Source organism: Patagioenas fasciata, chromosome 1 (assembly GCF_037038585.1).
Source record: "Patagioenas fasciata isolate bPatFas1 chromosome 1, bPatFas1.hap1, whole genome shotgun sequence".
Lineage (NCBI taxonomy): Eukaryota > Metazoa > Chordata > Aves > Columbiformes > Columbidae > Patagioenas > Patagioenas fasciata.
In genome coordinates this window covers 39018632-39035925 of record NC_092520.1, presented here as the reverse complement: position 1 = coordinate 39035925, position 17294 = coordinate 39018632, and positions in this window count along the sequence as shown.

The window sequence follows — 17294 nt, the reverse complement described above, 5'->3', positions numbered from 1 at the left end:
TATTCAAGAAAAGCTTATGGAAATAAGATCATATTAATAGCTTTATGCCTTGCAGCAGTCTTTCTGCTCACCCTTTGAACACAAAGACTCTGTACTGAGTGTCCCAGTGTTATCAGTGACACAGACCCTGTAGTTAATACATTGATGTAATGTAGTACACTGATGTCTTGCCTAGATCCCTTGCATTCCACAGTAGCTCTTTAAAAATCAACTAAAATATACACTCAAATTTCAAAATTGAAGAAATTTTAGCAAGAGATGCTTCATAGTGGTTTGGAAGCTATGTCTTCATCATACTCAAATTTTCCCTACATTTTCCGCCTTGGTGAAATTTGTCAGGCTTTTTGTTTATATGAATTTGCAGTTGTTTGCTAAGTGTTAGCCAATTTATCACTTTTTAAATAGAAGCATGTCTGTTTTTTCCTGTTTCACTCTCTATTAAGATAATATTTATTCATGTAATTGTGATATTTCTTTTCATCTTCATTAAGGTCTTAAAGCACACAAGGGTTAATGAGTGCTTGACTTTGTTGTGTGGAGAAAGGTTTTCAATAAAATGAAAGGACATAAAACTTCAGAGCAGACTTACTTTAATCTACCTGTATCTTTTGTGAAATTAATTAGACAGCACTGTATGTTCTGATTCTCAAATAAAACAAAACAAAAAACAAAAAAACACAACCATTTAAGTTGTGCATGCATGTATACGCTATAAGTCCATTTTTAACACATAGAGCCAAAACCTGCAAGCTGTATCAAAACATTCAAAAATGAAGTCAATTAATGACTTCATAATCTTGCAGACGGAACTAATTTAATCTAATGTATGTCTCTTCAGCCGAACCAGTCATTCCTGGTTCTCAGTGTATGGCATGGAAAGAAATAAGGCATTGAAGGACAGGATTTATCCTAAAACGGACAAATAAAATAATAGAATCAGAGAATAGTTTGGGTTGGAAGTGACCTTTAAAAATCATGTAGTCCACCTTCCCTGCCATGGGCAGGAACATCTTGCACTAGATCAGTTTGCTCAAAGCCCCATTAATGTTTGAACATTTCCAATGATGAAGTATCCACTACATTTCTGGGCAAGCTATTCCAGTGCCTCACCACCCTTACCAGAAAAAAAAATTATTCCCTATGTCTGATCTAAATCTACTCTCTTTCAGTTTAAAACAGTTATACACATTGCTGGTTGATGTCCAGTTTTTCACCCACCACTATTGCAATGTCCTCCACAAGGCTGCTCTCAATCCATTCATGCCCCATTCTGTACTGATACTAGAGATTTCCCTGGCCCAGGTGCAGGACTTTGCACTTAGCCTTGCTGAGCTTCATGAGATTCACCTGGACCCACTCCTCAAGCTGGCTGGTCAAGGTCACTCTGGATGACATCCCTTTCCTGTAGTATAACTTGATGAGTCAATCCCACTATCTACACTGTTGATGAAGGTATTAAATAGTACTGGTCCAAGTATGGTCCCTTGGGGGACACCACTTGGTACTAGTTTCCATGGACATTGAGCCATTGACTATAGTTCTTACAAGTGGCCATTCTGCTAATTACTTATCCATCCAACAGTCCATCTGTCAAAAACATCTCTTTCTGATTTCATGGCAAGAATGTTGTGGATGACTATATCAAAGGCGTTACAGAAATCTGGGCAGATGACATCTGTAGTTCTTCCCTTGACCACTGATGTAGTCACTTCCATGTAGAAAGCCACTAGGTCAGATAATGTCAGATAAGCCATAACCTAAAAATGTTAATTTCTGTTGGTTGACTATGAATGGAGGATGAGTAAGTTCCTAAAGTTATGTGAGACGAAAACACATAGCTGACATGCCTAATCAATGATAATTCTCAGCACTCTCTAGGTTCTGCTTCTACACTACAGGACAATGACATTGTACATCACAGCATAGATTGCATGGAGCACAAAAAAACTCTGTGTGTCAAAGCGATGCCAGTGTACTTCCATGCTAGAGGGTGCTCGAGGACATCACAATCTGTTCAGAGAGGTGGTGGTACCCTTTCACTGTTGCAAATTACAAGAGAAGTAACACAACTAGCTATGGATTATCCATTACAGTTTTTGTACAGTGTCCGATCAACAAATCTCTACAATGGAAGAAGGTTTGGACGAGGGTGATGTGCTTATGAAGCTGATGGAGGGATGTAGTAAGTGACTGACTGTTTCAAAGAATACTGAATTAATCTCATTACAATGGAGATCAGAATGTGGCCTTCATTATAGGCAAACAGCCGTGTCACTGTAGTGAATCAACTGGCCATGTCAGTTGAGTGGATATACTAGTTGTGTGAGTGATTTTCTCTGAGTTAATCAAAAGAATTTGAATGTCTCCCTGAGTTAGCTAGATCAAAATATATCTGGCTCAACCCAACAGAGACTCTAAAAACTAAACAAATAAAAGAATGGTATTTAAAGAGACCAATATGCTTGAGTTGGTTTAAACACGTGTATTCCTTCCTGATGACTGGATACACCTGGCATTGTGACAGTGAACGTGTAGGGAACAGTGATGGAAACTATGTTTGTATTGTGATCTAGCTGTATATGACAATTGCTATATTATGCTGTGATTTCAGCATATCGCCCAAATGACATCAAATATCTTCAAACAGCAAATTTGGTATTAAATATTAAACCCTCATTTCAGGGAATATCTAAAAGAACCTGGTCAAAGAGCATTGGACTTCAACATACATAAAGTCCGAGAAGTTAACACACATCAAAATGACAACTGTTAATATCTGACAACGCAGACAATGGTATGAAGGTCTTCCTTTTGAAAACATGGTCTTCTCAAAAAACTAAATATATGGGCTAATGTCCAGTTGATAGTTTCATCTAAAAACAAACATGTTTTCTCAAAATAATCAAGTTAATGACTTATTTTTGTAAAATAAATAAATATAAATTTATATATTTATAAAATAAGTGATTGGGGATTTTTTATATTTATGAGCAAACATATTTATTTTAAGACTCTTGAAATTGAAGTCTGTTGGTGTAGGTCTACTAATATAATTTATTCCAGAATGAAGGACAGTCCAGTAGTATACAATTTTGATCCAATTATTTTGTTTATGATTGTAATGAATTTTTAGTACCAAGTTGTAACACTTCTGTCTTATTCTGTTTGCTATTATCATCCTTGCTTTATCTGTTATGTCTCTTATTATTATCTTTATTATGCTCTAGGGTGAGAAAAGAAAAAAAACAACTCAAGAAGATATGTTTCATACAATCTGGTCCTGAAGGATTCTTTGCCATAAATCTCTGCTTGAAGAGATAAGTGTATCTTCTATTGTATATAAAGAACAGTGGTCTGAATAATATTTGGTTATTAAAGTTTTTTTGTTATTCTACAAGAGGCACTTCAACTATCTCTTTCTGAAAAGAAAATAAAGCTATTCTGTCAAATGTCTTCATAGTTACTTGAATTACTGTTGTAGTTCAAATGTTAATGAATAAATTGAATTTCAAATCCTACCTTGGACATGAACAATGGGAGGATATTTTCTATTGCAATATCTTTTTATCTTATCCATAGCATGAGATTCCATGCTAGATTTTCACACTGATAATTGTTGATGCATCAAATTGTGGTAATACAGTTGAAGAATACAGAAGAGGAAGATCAAACTAAAGTATGAAATTGAAATAGCTGTAAAAAAAAAGACAATACATTTTTTTCCACTCATGGAGATGTTAAGGCAAGTAAAAAAGAGAAAAAGGCTATTGATGGGGGAAGTGTCTAGACCCTGATTCTGAGACTATATTTTCCTCTTAAATTCTACTGTGGCAAAAGAGCATGGAATAGAAAGAGGCAAAAGTACAGTGGTCTTTAGTATACAGAACTATTTTTTGCTTCTGCCTTTTTCAGTCACTACAATAAACCATAGACCTAAGGCTTCTACTGGATTTCATAGTACTTGTGTTTCTAATATGTGTAAAGGTGAAAATCAAGGAAATGGTCATAGTAAGATGGGTATTGACCATCGACAGATGTAAGTTGAACTGTATGACCTCCAATAGATACTATTGAAATGTAAACCTAATACACGGTTGTAGGTCAATTACCAGGACTGAAAAGAACAAGAAATAAGGATTAGTTTGCAGCAGGAAGCTCATTTTGCAAAACAAATCATTAACTCTAGTATGTGTCCCAGGATATTGTCTCTTTTGCTTTCCTTAGCCCACAAAATACAAGAATTCGTGTTGTGGCACTAGATCTTTTTTTTCCTCTAAGAATTCTTAGTATTCTCTTGCGTTTTCTATTTTATGTGATAAAACAGAATCACAATTAATCTGCTGGGCCTGCACAGCTGCAGTAAGAAATTATTTGGAAAATATGTCAGGTCTCTATGTCTTTATGTAGTAGTGTGACTACGGTGATAAGTGCAAGATGGGCTAATATTGTATTATTTCACTTATGTCTAATTTAATTCATTAAATTATCAATGAGAAGGTAGTTAAGCAGGTTGTTTCCTCTTTCTCCTCTTCAAAATATTGCAAATTCACAAAGCTCACATGATGTTATTGTGTCTATGTTACTTATTCTGAGTTTCCCTGTCTTTTGTCTAACAGAACAAGAGACATTATCAAAAGATTGCCAGATTTTTCAGTCCAAACTGCTCAGTTTCATTCAGCAAGTGCTGAAAAACAAGAAACAGAGGACTATTGCATACATTCTTCATACTCATCATAGTAGCTTTCCTACAAAATGGTTCTACCAGAGATTTTAATATGTATAGAAAAAACCAAGCTGCCAGTGTTGTCTAAGTCTATCAACAATCCTAAGATAATTAAAAAGAACTGTGACTGTATTTTTACCAATGGCACTTGTGCTGGCCTTTGTGTGTCAGTAAACAAGACTGCGCAAGAGGAGTAATTCCCTTTTTTTTTTTTCCTGTTCAATACTACAGTTTTTTCATTTCTTCCTTATGGTTATGGGAAGGAAGGAAACCATTGCTCCAAAGAACTGGCTGAGAATGGAAATACTTCAATGAATTTGTTGCTGGGGAAAAAAAAAAAAAAAAAGAAAATTAAAAAATGAAGTGTCCAAATTGCTTTTGAAGAACTTGACTAAAAGTATGAATCAGAAAATGCTGCAGATAGTGGATATCAAAGGGAAAAAAACCAAACCAAACCAAAACAAAACAAAAACAAAACAAACAAATGAACAAAAAAAAAATTGAACAGAAGAAATCACTTTTGTAATGAAATTCTGAGGCCTAATATGTTAACCCTTCATTAAATAGTTAACTAAATGTTAAATAGATGACCAGTATTAGAACTAAAATTCATCCTAGCTTCAGATGTGTTGAAGAAGTTATAGCCTTTTTATACTTGCAAGTAAGAATCTCGCCATGAAGACAAGTTCAGAAGAATGCCAGTAGAACACTACTCCAGGGAAAAGCACTTTTTTTTAGTTATCACTAAAATAAAGCTGCATTTCTACAAATAAGTTAAGTGGATTTAGTTAATTTGTTACCTGCTTTTAAGAAGATTAGAACTAACCTTAGCCTAAGATTTCTATCCTGTCATTGACTGAACCAGTTTGATCTCATTCTGTAGTCAGCTCTAGGTGTGGAAGTTAGAAGTTCATTACTTTTACAGTCTCTCAGCTACACCATTTATTTTTTATTCTCTTTTCTTTGTAATTTTTTACATGCAATACTTGCCATCATTACATTCCCTCCGTTATTATCTATACATACTTCCTACTTTCTGTAACACTTCCCCACGTGACTGAAAAATCAGTATATCTTTGTGCTAAAATAATTTTCTCTGGTAAATACCCCTCTCTTATCTATTTTATGATTTTGACAACTTAAAATAACTGAAATAAGTTAGAAACTGGATGTTCAAGTTAGCAGAGCTGCTTTTCAGTTTTATTGAGCTAAAGAGTTCAGTCCAGAATTGAGTCAAATTAAAAATTAGTGTATATGGATTTCATACGACTTCTGGATTAAAGTATATCAAACTACCTAAATATAGATAATTGTGAAAACAAGTTTTTAATAGTTAACACTGTATTGAGTGTTTCTATTGTTATCTTCAGCATTGAGATAGGTGAGCACAAGATAAATATAGAAAAGGAAAAAAATACTTAACCTTTGACTTATCAAAGAAAAATCAAACCTCACTTCAATGTCTGCTGCTTCTGTGTAGTTCATTTTAGTATATTCTGAAGGCTAGTCTTTGATTCACCTATTATTTGTAAACAATATTTTGCCACATGTTGTGTTTTCAGTTCAGTCCTTTTACCTTGCATTGTATCTATGTTCTCTGCCATTTGAAGACATTTGGAATTAATTAAATCAGAAAATCTCTAGAAAAGAATGTATCATTTGGTTGCTTCCAATAACAAAGGATTGTTTTCAAACATTTATGAGCTCCTTTCCAGGCCTCTAGTTCTCTGTTCTTTTCAAATGTCCTGAGTCAGACATACAAATTCTAAACAATGGCACCAGTGTTCAGCTTTGATTCTTCTCCCCGAGTACTCATCTTAAATCTGGAAGATACCAGAGAGAAGACTCAAGATTATGTTAATACTTATGAAACTGAGAAGTTTATAGCTAGTCTTACAGAGTACCTCTAAGGATGTTAGAGAGAGCAACATGTTTAGCAGAATGTCCTATTTAATCAGAGCCTTGCTTAACTATATCAAGGTGAACCCAACTAGGCTAAACCTGTGATAACTCCCAGTTGCAAAGCTGTGATCTCAGCTTTTCCTTCCAAGATATTTGCTGTCCAGTGTTTGATTTGGACAATGAATTGCAAAGAAGCTCTGTAAATATTATTGCCACATTATCAGTGCAGTAACAATGGGAATTCAAGGACCATCTTATATTGCTCAATAGAAAAATAGACCAGAATATGGGAAGATGTGAATTCATCATCTTCCTTCTAACTTCACTTAGGCAAGCGAAGCTAAAGTTGTGTGAGAGACTTATAATCAAATCTTTTAGACAGTGAGATCATGATTAGAACAAACACATTACTGCAGGAAATAAATAGGAGGATGGAAGTAATTAGACTGTGTGTTAGGTTTTGTTGTTTTACTTTTTTTCCTTTTTTTTTTTTTTTTAATATGATACACATGGGTATTTATGAGAGTATAAGCATACAACATGAACTCATAAAAATTACACGGATCTAAACTTTATCTCAGGAGAATGAAATGCATTAATATTTAACAGCATACTTCTCAAAGTGTACTAGCATGATGCAAATTATTAATCCTATTTGATTTAGCTTCTTGCTTTCCTTTGCCCTTAAATAAGAAATATTATAATGAACTAGAAGCATATGAGGCATTTGCACTTGCTATAAATATCTATAATAAAGATCATATTCACATACAAGAAAATTTACTTTTTTTTATAGTTAAAAAAATACCTAGTTCCTTTAAATGCATTAATATTATAAGGTGAAACATGTATGTGTATGTATAAATGTATGTCTTTATATTTTCCAATGCTTTATGTTTTCTTTAAAGGTTATTTTTTTGCTAGTTAGATTAGAAGTGCATTATCGTCTAGGGGAATGTTTTTAACTCTTTGGGTGACTAGAAAGTATCCTGGTTCAGAGACTCGTTTTATTGTTTTTCTGTTCAAAACAGTAAAAACTTGGTTTTCTCTGCCCATGGCAGTGGAAATTAAGGAGTGATTTTGTACTGAGAAACAAAAACTAGCAAACCAAAAAATGTTGCTGTTAGAGAATAAGATGGAGCAAGCTTTAACTGGACATTTTATCACAGTATCACAGTATCACAGTATGTTTGGGATTGGAAGGGACCTCAAAAGATCATCTAGTCCAATCCCCCTGCTGGAGCAGGAACGCCTAGGTGAGGTCGCACAGGAATGTGTCCAGGCGGGCTTTGAATGTCTCCAGGGAAGGAGACTCCACAACCTCCCTGGGTAGCCTGTTCCAGTGCTCTGTTACCCTCACTGAGAAGAAGTTCTTTCTCAAATTTAAGTGGAACCTCTTGTGTTCCAGCTTGATCCCATTGCCCTTGTCCTATCATTGTTTGCCACTGAGAAAAGCCTGACTCCATCCTCGTGGCACTCACCCTTTATATATTTATAAACATTAATAAGGTCACCCCTCAGTCTCCTCTTCTCCAAACTGAAGAGCCCCAGCTCCCTCAGCCTTTCTTCATAAGGGAGGTGCTCCACTCCCTTAATCATCTTTGTTGCCCTACGCTGGACCCTCTCCAGCAGTTCCCTGTCCTTCTTGAACTGAGGGGCCCAGAACTGGACACAATATTCCATTTTTAAAATGAGGAAGATCATAGTGCCTTTGTACCAGATCTAATACTCTAATGATCCTCACCACGTCAGCAAAAAAAGCAGTGTTGTAAAAAAAATGCCTCTGTTACAAAAATCTGTCACTTAAAAGCCCCAAAAAATTTTTAGGCAGACTGAATTATTCCTTAACAATAAACACAGAAGTCAAAAATGTATTTGTGTCAGGGAACAGTGAGGGCTGACTGCTCACTAAAGGAAGGTGAGAAACGAGCCAAGGGTGACACTAACACGGACAGCGTCCCCACCAACAGGACACAGTCCTGCAAGGTTTGAGCACAGGAGACAGAGCCAGGGACTTGTAATGGGGTCTATCCAAAACCCTCAACATGGCAAGCATACACCAGGTCCAGGTGAGCCCATGCAAGTCCAGTCAGGAGAAAAAGGAGTCAGAAGGAAGGCACACCTACAATGTAGCTTAGTACAGGATTTGAACAGTACTCCTAAGCCCATGGGCAGGTTGTGGGTGGGGGTCCCATGTTAGACCATTCAAGGCCAGCAAGGTCTTTCATTCTTCAGTGCCCCATAAGTTAGTATTTTGTAAATAAGCTAAAAAGATACCTAGTTGCACAAAGATATTCATCAGACACAGTATCTACAGTTGCCCCAATGTATCACATGGAAGTCATGATACAAAATCATGGCATAACAGTTGCTGAAGACTAAAATGACCATATAATCAAAAACATTGATTTACTCACTGAGAATTTTTACCTGTGTAAACAAACAAACAAACAAAACAAAAACAAACCAAAAAGCAAAACCACAAACAAACAAACAAAAAAAACCCAACAAAACCAAATAATTTTGGTCAATCTGTCTTTAAGCTAGGCTAGATCCAGTAAAATATTTTTGTTTTCTCACAGTAAACATAATGGTACATGGACATCATATCTGCTGTGCTGTTTGAACAAAAAGGTGATTATGTTCTTACATCAAATGAAGATCAACTATGTGTTTGATCTGGCAGCACGTAGGTTCAGCACAAAAGACAGAGGAAACCAAGCCCTATATATGTGGAAATTTCCTTACTTTAAACAAAACAAATAATTTTGATATTAATGTAAATGTGGATTGTTAAAATAATTTTATAATAATTTAAATAATTTATTCATAATCTCACAGGTATACTGCTCAAATAATATTTCAACAAAAAGCTGTAATCAATTATTTTAGTGTATTTTGTCTTTCAGATCTGTAAAGATCTAATATTTCAGCATGATTATAAATATTCGAGGTTTTAGCATCCACTGTAGAGCATATTTCAGTGTTATGGATAACAGATATTATATACAACAAATAGCTAAATAACTCAATGAGTTGTTAGTTGTCTAAGGCATTAAGGGTTCCTTTTTTTTTTTTTTAATTTTCCCTTCATCTTTTTCTGGTTTTAGGTTATATTATAAAAAACCCCACATTTTATCAAAGACTTTTTAATGTCAAATGACTGAAATAATCCAACAGTGCGTATGTTTTTAAGGTTAGGTGGTTGTTTGTTAGTTTTTTGGTTTTTCGTTTGTTTTTAATTTTGTTTAATGAAATTTAATTATAATGACACTATGTCAGTCAAAAATCTTCAAGATCTGGGTAGATTTGAGTCTTCTTGCAGTTAGAAAAAAAAAGAGTGGTTATTACTCTGTTATATCTGTATGCTATCTTTTCAGGGTTGCCATAATGATGTATGATTGCTTCTCTTATCAGAATATCATCACACATTTTAATAGATTCTCACCACATATCTTCAGGAAAAAAAAAGTTTGTTCCCTTTCTTTACTACATTGTATCAACAGGCAATTGAGGTACAAGTCCAGTAGTAAGCCAAGCTTACATGGGAAACCTGCAGCAGGATATCTTGCTTTTCTACTTCCTCCATAATAAAACATGTCTTTCTTAAAGACTTGAACGAGTAAAAAAGAAAAGAAAAAAGCACACAGCAGTAAAACAAGAAATTGTCTCAGCACAGAAGAAAAATGATGACACTATTAATTCAGTGACATTTCGGAAGCAGTTAAGCATAAGCAAAGTACTCCATAGTTTTACATTTTTCACCTGTTCTTGTAATGATGAGTGCTCTAAACATAGTATCAGAATTTATGTTGAGTCTTGAATTTCATCCTAGTTCTTAGTTTCCAAGATAATATCAATGTAAAACTGTTATCAAGTTTTGCAAAATTTTCTGTATCTTTATTCAGCTAACAGATTAACTTCTATGAAGAAATATGTATATATTTACAAGGTATCTTTATGGTTCTTAAACTCACACATGTTCATCTCTTCATACACTATTTGTTGAATTAAGGATCTGAATCCACCATATCACTCTTCTTCCTCACTGAAACCTGTGGCTCATCTGTTCTGGCAAAGTCCATATTGAATTATCCCATGTAAAATATTCATCTTCATTCTGCTCTCCCATCACACAGAGAACTAACATGGAATTAGTGAGTTCCAGAGCTGTGAATGAAGGGTGGCATACCTGTCAGCTACCTTTGGTGCAGAGATCAGTCCGAGAAGCATGTAATTATTGTGTCTACAGGATGGGGTCTTGCAAGTAAGACAGCAGTATGTTAAGAAAAAGCTGTAGGTGCCAAAATTATCAACATTGCAAAACAGTTATGCTCCTGCCCATGCACAGAGATGCAGCATGAACTTCCAGTGAAACGTCTTAGGGGAAACTCCAGCCACCGTGTATTTCCAAGACTACACAGAAACTGTGTAGAGGCTTTGAGGATTTGAATTAAGCATCTGCATGGCAAATGTTTAAATCTTTTCCTGTGCCATTATGAATCCAGTTAAAGTTTATTAAGTTGAGTATAAGATAACTCTATATTCACAATGAGGCACAAAGGTATAGTAACTATTATAGGTACAAGGGTGGGGGGAAGTATCTAATTAGCTTCCCTGAGGGCTTGCAAAAGTCTTACAGGGTGGATAGTTATCGTGGAAATATAGTTTGGAAAAAAACAAAAGATCTTTCTCCAGCCCTTCTCACTTACCACATAATTTGGCAACAAGGACCATGTAATGAGCTTTCTAAGGAGATCCTAGGTGATAGAAGAGCAGTGCAACTGGAGAAAGCAGAATACTTGTAAACTGGTTTGCGTACAATTCATATGAAGGTATTTTTGTCTCACTTTGGACACAGTCCTTTCAATATTCAAGGCTTTGTGACTTTAAAACATCTCACAAATTGCCCTTATTTTCTGTTTTCATTAAGCAGGTAAAGTTTTGGAAAATGTCCATAGATCTATATCTTGCTTACTGGCAGATTTTCTTTCAAAAGCAGGCATGAAAGATGTCTGAAAATCTCATGGAAGGGACCTAGGGAAAGAAAAGGGCGTTTTCCACTGATTCATTTGCAACTTTACACTTTCAAAGTAGTCAAGTAAGAATAATAATAAAAAAAAGAATCTTGTTTTTTGAAAAACTCCTTTGAAAAAGAATTCACAATAGCGTATATAAGTGAGGGTATGTAGATACATGGGTGGAAGTGCAAACCTAACAAACTAATCTAACCAAGGGAATGTGAGTGTGGTAATGTCTGAAAATAATCATAAAATATCCTGAACAAGTCTGCTTGATTGTTAGCAATTCACATAACAACTATTCTATTTATTCTGAAGGTGTTGCTTAGTGACACCAAAAGAGAGAAGAAATATATTCTTCACTACTCTCAAATGGTTTCAAAATGTTAACTACATTTTTCTCACCCACCTTTTCTGCAGAATCCCAAATGTTCTGTAATTCTGAGAAAATAAGATATCATGGATTTTATAATATTGTATGATTGATGGAATAATTTAAAATCCTCTACTTTATGTATTTATTCCAGTAAAACTTAGAGCAAAGACAAGGAAAGCTACATACATTGTCTGACTCTCTATAAATAATGCTAATTTGTTTTTTATTAAGCTGTTTGTTTGCCTGAAAATCTTTTATCAGTTTTAAAAAAAGTGTTCTATACTTTCTCACAAGAATAAATTTGCATTTTAGTCAGTATCTCTGTTTCTGCAATCTACAGCTCCTAATAAACAGTGCTGCTCCACAGCAGTTCTATAATGACTACAGTTAGTAATATTTCAGCATAAAGCAGTTAAGCAGTAATGTCTGTGGGCTGCTCCCTTTGTGACCCTGCCATTTCATGAACACAGCTGGGGTGTTGTCAAAAATAAAGAACTGATATAAGCACTTAGCAAAAGGAAGACGCTCACTTAAACCTGAAAAGAACACTTACAGAAGCATTGGGATGACGATCTAGCTTATCCAAGTAAACGTGCCTCCTTCAAACAGCAGATGCCAGGCCCCTTAATTCTCTCTTTTGAAGAATGCAGCCATTTTGACTGAGTTCTTGATTTTCTGAAGGTAATCTTGAGCTGGGTCTCTTTAGTTTGGAGAAAAGGAGACTGAGGGGTGACCTTATTAGTGTTTATAAATATATAAAGGGTGAGTGCCACAAGGGTGGAGCCAGGCTCTTCTCAGTGGCAAACGATGATAGGACACGGGGTAATTGGATCAAGCTGGAACACAAGAGGTTCCACTTAAATTTGAGAAAAAACTTCTTCTCAGTGAGGGTGACAGAGCACTGGAACAGGCTGCCCAGGGAGGTTGTGGAGTCTCCTACTCTGCAGATATTCAAAACCCGCCTGGACATGTTCCTGTGCGACCTCACCTAGGCGTTCCTGCTCCAGCAGGCGGATTGGACTAGATGATCTTCTGAGGTCTCTTCCAATCCCAAACATACTGTGATACTGTGAAGGGAGCATGAGGATTTTGTACTTTGAAGTTTAAGCAGGCTAGAAAATGTACTAAGATTATTTATCTCGGACCAACTATCTTAACAACACTGTGGGGACTGATAGATTACACAAAAAGTAATATTCCTGCAAAAGTTTTTCTCAGATAGAGTGTCTTCAAGTTGTCATTTCTGTTCATCTTATAAGGCTGGAAAGAATAGTGAATTGGGTTTCCTGAAACTCTGATGTAGAAATAGAATATTATATTATGCATGGGTTTATGAAATTATGATCTGGCTATAAAAGATTAAAGAATAAATCATTAAAAGGTAACTACAGATTTCTGACATAAGGGAAACAGTTTCATAAAGATGGTCATTATATAAACATTTTGTTATTGAATATTAAAGGCCTAGTTCTGCTCTAAAATAAACATCATCAATAACTATATTCAGTAGGTGATATATTTCCACATACCTTTATTTTTCATCCTTTCACAGTGAAAATAAAAGCCTCCATAGTACAATAGTTTGTAAAAGTTCACATTCTGTATGCAGATCCTATAATTGTTTCTATGACATTAAGAACTGGAGACATCATGACATTTATTCACATCTGAAAATAAGAACTAAACTCAAATGTATGAAGGGACCTTGTAACTGATAATGTGACCATTCAAACTGTTTGTTTGTTTGTTTGTTTGTTTGTTTGTGGTTTTTGGTTGGTTTTGGTTTTGATGTTGTTGTTTTTGTTTTGTTTTGTGTTTGCTTTTGTTTTTACCTGGGGCAAGAAACAACTCTTCCTGTCCCTCATACTGTCCATACACTTTGCAAAGAGAAGCTTTATATGAAACCAATCCTGCTTAGAGAACGTCCCCTACTTACACTTAAGACAAGAAGCCCAGACATCTCTGCCTAGAAGAGATACAGTGTAACAACAGATGTTAAAGGAACAAAGACTACTAATTGTTTCAAGGACATGGTCTTTCTCAAGCTGCAAAGATAAATATATGATAAAATGAAAACATATGGAATACAAGACCAAATACATAATTATGTTATAGAAGCAAAAAGAAACAAAGAAAGAGTTTTCTTCCCAGTGATTATGATAATAGAAGAGGTACATGTTAGTGGGGTAGATTTTTGTTAACGTAATCCAAATATTTTGGATTTGGATTTCTACCAGCTACTGTTGTGAGAATGGTTTTGTATAGCAGACAGTGTATTTGAGAACAAAACAGTCATTGTCATAAAAAAAAAAAAAAAAAAAAAAAAAAAAAAAAAAAAGGGAAAAAAAAAAAGAACTATATAGCCACAAACGAAATTCAGGACTGCCATTTCCTGCTTTCAGTTACATGGCCTGTAAATATATCAATGGAGAGAATGCATGAAGAGACTTCAAATTTATACACTATTCAGAATTTCTGAAGTCAAATGAGAAATCAATATCTCAGCTAAAGTACACCAGAAAAGAGAGTGTTGAATCTTCTGGAGAAAGTTCCTAGAGCCAGTCTCAAGAGTACAAGTATTTCCATATACACAAAAAGTTTTTGTTCTTTGTTATAATATTTAAGAATAGTACAATTAGGAAAAGCTTCCATAACTGGAATAGTGTCAAATAAGTAAATAAATAAATAAATAAATAAATATTGCACTGATTTATTAAAATCAATGAAATATAAACAATTAAAATAAGGCAAAACTGGACTCAGTTTCTCTTTCACTGAGGTATTGGATGTTGTCAATGGCTGCATATTGTCAAAAAAAAAAAAAAAGTAACAGCAAAAGTAAAAAGAGTAAGCATAAGCCAAGATATTTATTTTTCATTTAAACCCCAAAAATGTAATTTAGAATGAGCACTCAGAAAAGCTTTCACTGCAAATTTACTTTAAAAATATCAATTTACATACATACATTTGTCATTTTAAAGTCAAATCATCTAACAAAATGACTTAGTGCATTTTTCCTATAAATAAAGAATTTTTTTTCAAAGAAAGCACTCATGTAAAAACTGTTGCTTGATGAAGCAGCATTTTAAAGCACCTTTCCTCTTGGTTTTACTTCACCATCTTGGATCTGATGTCTCCAGGACTTTGCTTTCTGTGGTACAGTAAACAGAAAGGTTAAGACTAGAATGTACTTTATATTCTGTTCTCTGTGTCAAAAAGATCAACATAGCTCTTGCATTTATGATTAAAATGACCCTTTTTGTAGCACCATTTGCATCTGTGGGCTCTATATTGACAATCCCAGTTCACAGTTGGTGTCATGGGTGGTGTCAAAGGCCAAAGAAACTGTCTAAGTTTCTATGATCATTTTTCTGATGACTGAAAATACCTTGCTTGAGATATCTTTTTTCGTCTAGTTCTTTCCTCCATCTTATGAAAAGTGCATATGATCGAAATAAAGCTTAAAGTTTAATGTAAATATGATTACCATTGTTAATGATAACAACCCAGTTACTGCAGGCATGCTTTAAAATGTTTTTACTAATATAATCTAGTTGTTTTATATATCCATTAGTACTCCTTTTGCTTGCAACTTAGTTTTGCATTAAGATTTTTCTGATATGTTGTATCCTTCTAACTTACAATCTTACATGTGTATTGTGAGTTATCAAAACACTAGAATTCTTGATTTTATTTGGAAGTGCATATAATTTTAAAGTGAAAAGACATTTCTTACTGTTCACTTGAGTTTACTTTAAACTGCCTGTCTTTTTCCTTAAGGTCTGCACAACAAAAACTGGAGACTATAGTAATGAGTGCTGTCAAGTGAAGAAATAGAGCTACTACAGACATCCACATGTGTGTAAATATTTGCACCAGCTTTCAAAATGCCATATGCCTCTAACATCTGTTAACACATACACTCACTTTCTTGTTTTTGTATATTCAAATAGCACAAAAGCAGTGAAAACTCCATGACTGTATCTGAACAGAAGAAGCTGGCAGATCATGCTGTAAATATTTAAGCAATCGGTAAAAACAAATGGTTTAAATGTAACGTATCACAGAAATTCTCTTCAATGGCTGCTCTGTAAGGGAAATGTGTTGAGAAAGTGTCAGTCTATGGTTTAAGAGTTAGTGTTGTACAGGTTTAAAACATCACTATTTCACCAGCTAATTAAGACTGATAACTGATAAAAATACTCTGAATTAGGTGCAGGGTTATGGACTTAATTTCTTACTTCAGACTACTCAGTCTTTATTGATGCTGCTGTATTCCCAAAACCTCAAAATTCCCCCAGCAAAAAAATATGTCCTTCTAGGCTCCAGCCAGAAGAGAAAAACAGCACCTATGTCACTTTTCTTGTCTGCTTGGATCTTCGCTGTAACTTCCCCAGCTGAATCAATGTGCTTTAAACTAGCAGAATTGATTATCTGATTTCAATGCCATTGTTTTATCTTCCCAACACACAGGGGTACTCATCCCTTTATTTTTTGCTTTTTTTATTTCTACTCTTTCTTTTTGCCTTTTCAGAGTATTTTTTTAAACCTGCAAAATGTTTCTTTTTAGCTGATGAAATATCCACCATCACTGGCTCTTCCCATGTACTTTGACCACATAAGCATATAAAACACCTTGTAGAGGAATCTTCTGTCACTTGGCATTATGAATGCTGGCTGGTTTCTTCATCCATGCGTATATGGAATTTGAGTAGTTTAGCCATAGCTGTTGCCACCCACTTGCTGATATAGGCATGTACTGGATCAGTGCTCTCTATTAACCATGACATGGGTAATCCTTTCCCTGAATAAATGGGAAACCTCCAAGGGAGATTTCTCAGTACATATCCCATAGGATTACATATTGTCACTCCTTCTGTTTGATATTTATACTGTTACTAAAAGATGCATGACCAGTATTTCAGTGCCAGAGTGCCAGTGAAATTCATGAGTCATTCTGGTTTTTTATTATAAACCCACACCAAATTTCATTTGTTGGGTTACTGCCATTGATGGTCAAGCAACAACATCCAAACATATGTGAGACCATCTGTAAGGGCAGGAGGAGCTCTTTTCCACTGATGGTGAAGTGGCAGTGACAGAGATGACAGTATTAAGCCATAGAACATAGAATTAAGAGAAAATATTATTTTTTTCAAACAACTGAAACAGCTTCTGGAATATAATGAGAACCTTTCCTCCTTTGACGTTACATGCAGCAGAGGAAGTGAGAACTCGTAAGTTGTGTACTTCAAGTATCAAGAGCCTGACT